Source organism: Semicossyphus pulcher, unplaced genomic scaffold (assembly GCF_022749685.1).
Source record: "Semicossyphus pulcher isolate SPU_LCO1_2020_fin unplaced genomic scaffold, fSemPul1.0.p SCAF_12, whole genome shotgun sequence".
NCBI classification, from domain to species: domain Eukaryota; kingdom Metazoa; phylum Chordata; class Actinopteri; order Labriformes; family Labridae; genus Semicossyphus; species Semicossyphus pulcher.
In genome coordinates, this window is record NW_027211626.1 from 21,924,673 (window position 1) to 21,930,354 (window position 5,682).

Genomic DNA, 5,682 nt, shown 5'->3' on the forward strand with positions numbered 1-5,682 from the left:
TGTTTCAGTTACATCTCCTCTCGCCGTTCCTCCTCCACTCTGCTCACCTGGAACAGATCGGCTGCAGGAGCCGTATTGGTCAACAGAGCTGTCAATCAACCATCAACAGCATCAAATAACTTAAGAAACTGAACTTGTCAGAAAAATTAACACTTGGACTTAAATCAGCATGGTAAGAACTAACTATAATGACAGAAACCATGTTTGATAAAAATGTGTTTGGCATGTATTTTGATTTTATAGTTTGACCCATGTCCCATCTGTTAACATGGAGGAAGCGGGCTTTATGACCTATACTGCAGTCAGTCAGCAGGGGGCGCTCAACATTGGGCCTCACTTTTAGGGAGCTGTCATGTCGTCCATCTTTTTATACAGTCTGTGGCTGGTACAGATACAATGAACACACTGTTAATAGTAGTGAAATGAGTGGGATTTCCCCCCGAAACAAACTGTGTCTGGTATGTTTTGGAGGTTGACCTTTGGGCAGTGATTTGTCGCCAACAGTGAAGAAAAACATCAAAGGTTATGCAGTTTCTGTCCTGCTCCTCTGCTCTCTGTGACATGAAAGAGCCGCAGGTCTTCTTTTGCTGCGTACAAACAGTCCAACAGTATTCCTGATCTTCACTCAGGGTCTAGGTTGTGAGAACACTTCTGCTCTCGCTCACTTTGCAGCCTTGTTTGACTTTATCTGTTTCTTTGTATAGCTTCTCTACTTTCTAGGCTATCAAATGTAAATTTAACAGAGATTGTATAAACTCAAACAAGCCATATCATAAAAGTATCAAAGTGTCCAAACCCTAAGTTGCAGCCAGTGCCTGTGTCAGTGGACTGACAGAGCTGTGGGAGTGGTTACACAAGCTGCATGATAGCTCACCTTGTACTGGGACATAAGCGGCTGCTGCTCTGTTCACATGCTGCTCCTGCCTGTGATTTCTCCGAATCACAGATCAGATCAAAAGCTCAGAAGTGTTTTGCCGCGGCACGAATGACTGTAATCTGTTTGATGCTGATCAGTAAACAGAGACTCAGGATTCTTCATCCAGCTGCAGATCAGATATCACTCTCTGCTCCTGCGAACAGAGCATATCTAACCAGTATTTTGTTTTTACTACCGACCACGATGTCATGACACATTTTTCACACAGCTTGATCAAGTTAATGAGGCAGAAGGTTACAGCACACACACGCTGACCCTCCTGGCTGTTCATTCAACTTAAAAGCTGAAAATGACAACAAATTGTGAAGTTTAGCATAAAAATAAATGTAAAGAGTACCTGCCATCCGATAAAAGCAGGCCTCTAGTTTCTGTGGGAAAGAATCAGACAGAAGTGCTGAATTTACAATTTGAAGAAGCTTCAAAACAGAGTTCCTCGGTTCCTTCATTAAGTTAGTGCTAGAGCTGGAGAATTTAAGTTATGACATAATGTGTTATACCAACCACAATCTTGGATCCCATGGGCTATAGTCTGATGATGATATAGCCTCTGGGGACAGCGGTGAACATGCCGGGGCGTGTAGCCAGCGGTTAGCGATAAATGACTTCCAGTTAAGACTTCCTTTTCCACGTGCTGCATCGTTACAGAAAAATAAAAAGGTTTTGTTGTGATTGACTTTAATTAACGGGTCTTACCTTTGCTGAAATTTCAACATCATGATGCAGATTTGTAAAAAGTAAAAAAGAAGTTTTGTCAGGTCTGTCCTCCAGAGGAGAAAACTGCTTTAAAATGCTCGTTTGTTGAACGGAGGTCAGATCCATCATTTCTGATGCGTTCCAGGAGGTCGGGAAATCTGAACTCTGAACAGCTTTCATGACACCGCGTCAAGGGCATTTATCTTTACCTGAATTTTACATCTAGAACAGATGTTAACTTGCTGCAGATGTCTGTTTTTAGAGATTAATAAGAAGCTAAATCATCATCAGATCACGCTGATGGGAGCCGGGATGTCATTATGGCGGATTACGTTCTGCCTGCTTTTGCTCTCCACTCCTGCTGATATGTGATTGAGTCAATATGACTCAGACTACAAGCGTACTACAAATGGAAACCAGAACACTTGCCGTCCCTAAAATCCACGTCCCTGCCGACAGGTTCTACATTTCTATGTAGCATCTATAAATGGAGATTATACCAACCAGGAGGTGCTCAGCGGCGGTGCTTGACTCACTGGATGAGCCAGTAGGAGCAGTCTCTTACTTGTTACCATCACCTCCAATTCAAAGTTTTTTGGCCTTTATCTTTTCCCTTGACATTTTCCCTAAATGCCAAAGAGAAAGTATCTGTGTTACAGACTGACAAGCTGTCTAAGGTACCCAAACAGGAGAAAAGGTAGTTCTTGGAAAACCTTTGCAGGGTTTGGAACCCGCAAGCGAATTCTGGGAATTCTAAAAGGTAAGGAAAAATAACTATTTATTTATATATATTAGAGTTGTTTGCATCCAGCGATTTTATTGTTGCTGAAATGTGCTTTATAAATAAACTTGCCTTGCCTACGGTGGCTTGGTGATGTTAGCTTGTAAGTGTAACGTCACTTTACGCACAGTGAGGGTGAAGAACTCTGATCTGTGACCTGCTTCTTTCCTATAGAGTGTTCCTGTTTTAACCAACAGATGTTGCTGGTGAGCTTGCCAAACACTACATCTAAGTTTCCAATTGAGCTGCCCCTTAGTGGAGCAGGTAGGTAGGACCCTAACGCAGATGGTTCCAGGCAGACAGGTGCAATTTGATGTGAACAGATGACTTACAGGCAGGTAGTGTAGATACACAAGCAGGAATGAAGCAGGCAGGTAGACAGGCAGGTCCATAACCAGGCGGAACTACAAGAGGGATGAAGATAAAGTGGCAAATAAACAATGGAAATATATATGGAGTGAGACTGATTAGTGAGGTGGAGACAGGTGTGCAGGAGTGCAGGGAGGTCAGGACACTGATGGGCTGATTATAAAAGAGAAGAGGAGTTTGGGTTAAATTAAAAAGTCTTCACTTTGATCAATGATCCTTTTTCTCAAAGGTGTGCAGTGGCAGTGTTTGGGCCTTCACTAACACTAGCTTCCTACTGGTTAGTTACCTCTAACGTTAGCCTCTTGGCTGTCACTTGTCTCTTCAGTCTGGCTCAGTCTCGAGCTGACTGAAAAAATGTGGTCGCCAACTTCTTGAGTCAAAAGCTCTTTCCACCTTCCTCCTAACCTTCTCCTTCCTTCTTTGCCATCACGATTTATGCACTGGTCCTGGTGTGGTGTGTTGACTACAACAAAGCTAGCCTAGCAGCTAAGGCTACATTTATTTAATAGGATGTGCCTAAATGAAGAGTGTTGCTTGACCGGTTCTCTTATTTGAATTTGGCTCCCCTCTTGCCTGTCAATCAAATCAATGCACAAAAAGTGCATTACTTGTGTAATAATCTTTTACCTGTAAACTTTCAAAAGGGACCTCAGCATTCAGCATGTTCCGGATGCTCTGGAGCAGCCAACAACTTCGCACAGACATTAAAGAGTGTGCCAACACAATAGACATCTTTAGTAACTCTATGCAATGTGTATGTAGCTGGGTTCTCTTTCAAACTCCCCCTAAAATTGGTAAAAACACAGGTGTAGTAGAAAAATACAATGGTGCTGTGATTTATTTTGCTGATCTCCCAAAGTGCAGTGACAAGTACAAGGCATGACGAGGTAAATATGCAGCGCACCTCGAGGTAAGCAGTCAGGTGGTCAAGTTACTAAGACGGAGAGGGAAAGAAGGATGATGGTAAGGTTAGCTGGTTAATTAGAGATGCTGGCATTTAGGGGGAAAGGTTTGCAGTGTGTGTGTGTGTTGCCGTGTGTGCGCTGCCTGCTGTCAGTGAAGGAGCTGCTCACTTTACCCCCCTCCTCCCGGAGGTAAGCAATGTGCGGCAACCTGGAAAGGCAGTCCGCCACCACATGGGCCTTTCCTGATCGATGTCGGACGGTGAACGTGAAAGTCTGAAGTGAGAGGTACCATCATGTCAGTCGACTGTCCTTCTTGGATATAATCCAGGTGAGAGCTCCCTGGTGGGTTTCCTGATTAAACTTAAAATTAAAATCGCAGGCTCTCTAATGCCCACTTGATGGTCAGACCCTCTTTTCTACAGTGGAATACCTGGTTTCACGTGTCTGTAGCTTGCAAGCTTCTCCGGGGTCTTCTTGGGCCAGAACTGCTCCAAGGCCGACTGAGGATGTACCAGAAATCTGCAATTGAAGTCTGGACTTTTAAGGACTGGGGAAGAACACAGGTGGGCTGTCAGGGTGCTGGAGGGGCTGCGACTGTGGCACCGGATCTAGTCATGTGATATCCATTTAAATCTTTTAAAATGTATTTTTTTAAGATAAAACGGCACATTTTAGAGTTGGCCTTTAACTGTACCCAGCCTGAGGCATACCTGTGTTATAATGATGCTGTTAATTCAGCATCTTGTGACACCTGTCAGGTCGATGGAATGTCTCTCTCTCAAAGAAGAAGTGCTGCAAATGCTTGCATTTATATTTTTGTTCAGTGTAAATTCCAGTTTAGTGATTGAATATTAATTAAACCTTGTTTGAGGACATGAAGATTTCATGTGAAATATGCAAACAAACTAACATGCTAGCTTCCAATAAGCACATTTGCTAAGGTGCTAGCTTGCCAAATAATTGCTGTAAATTTGTCATTTTTCCTGCTATAGTGAGTCAGACGGGCACTTTATTTCATTTCACAAATGAGGTCAAACAATTGGAGCGACCCCTACCAGCGAGTTCAGGCAGGCAACTGGAGCTGCACTGATTTCACACTTAACATACGTCATTCTCCACAATCACCTGACAAACACTTCCTCCCAATTTTGCGCTCTATTTAAGCTGCAAGTTCTCCTCTGCTCTGTCATTGCCACCGCTGTCCTGCACCAGTACTGCGCTCATACTTTCAGCCCCACCGCCACAAACAAAAAGTTGTGTCCTATATACCGGTGCGACCAATATATTAGTATAAAATGTTGAGAGGTATGTTGATTAGCAGGTGTTCCCCGGATTTCCACCCTGGGGATCGATAAAGGATTATCTTATTGTGTTACTGTATTTTACCCCGACGATGGCGCTATGATCTAAAGTTGTCGGTTGTTAAGTGGTGGCGTCGCACCTCCGCATTAAACTGTTTCCGGGTCCAAGCCGCAGCGCTGTTTTGTGTTTTGCTCGCTGTTTTAAGCGACTAACTAAACTAACTTGATTGTTGCTAATGCTTCGTCACGGACATGCACCGTCATGATCGCCATTGCAGCCACCACCTTCACAACAATCAACGTTACTGTAGGCTGCCAGCTACTGCTAGCTACAGCATGGGTAGCTAGCAAGATTGAAAACTCGACATGGTGAAAACAAATGGTCGACTGTAATTTGTGTGTTTTAGGTGTTTTAAATTAAAATAAATAGAAATAGTGTTGAAATAACTTGTATACACGTTTTTATTATTAAATACCTATAGAAACATTTTCCCCTCTGGGATAGCCCCCAAAAACAGACTGCGTCTTGTATAGCGGTGTAATTTATAATCAGGATTTTACGGTATGTTGCATATTGCATCCACATTTTAAACAAATCTTATAAATACAGAAAATGAAAATGCACAACTGGTTTGCTACCACCAAATGTAACTGCAGTTATAAAACATCCTTAAATAGATTCAACAAAAGAAATCT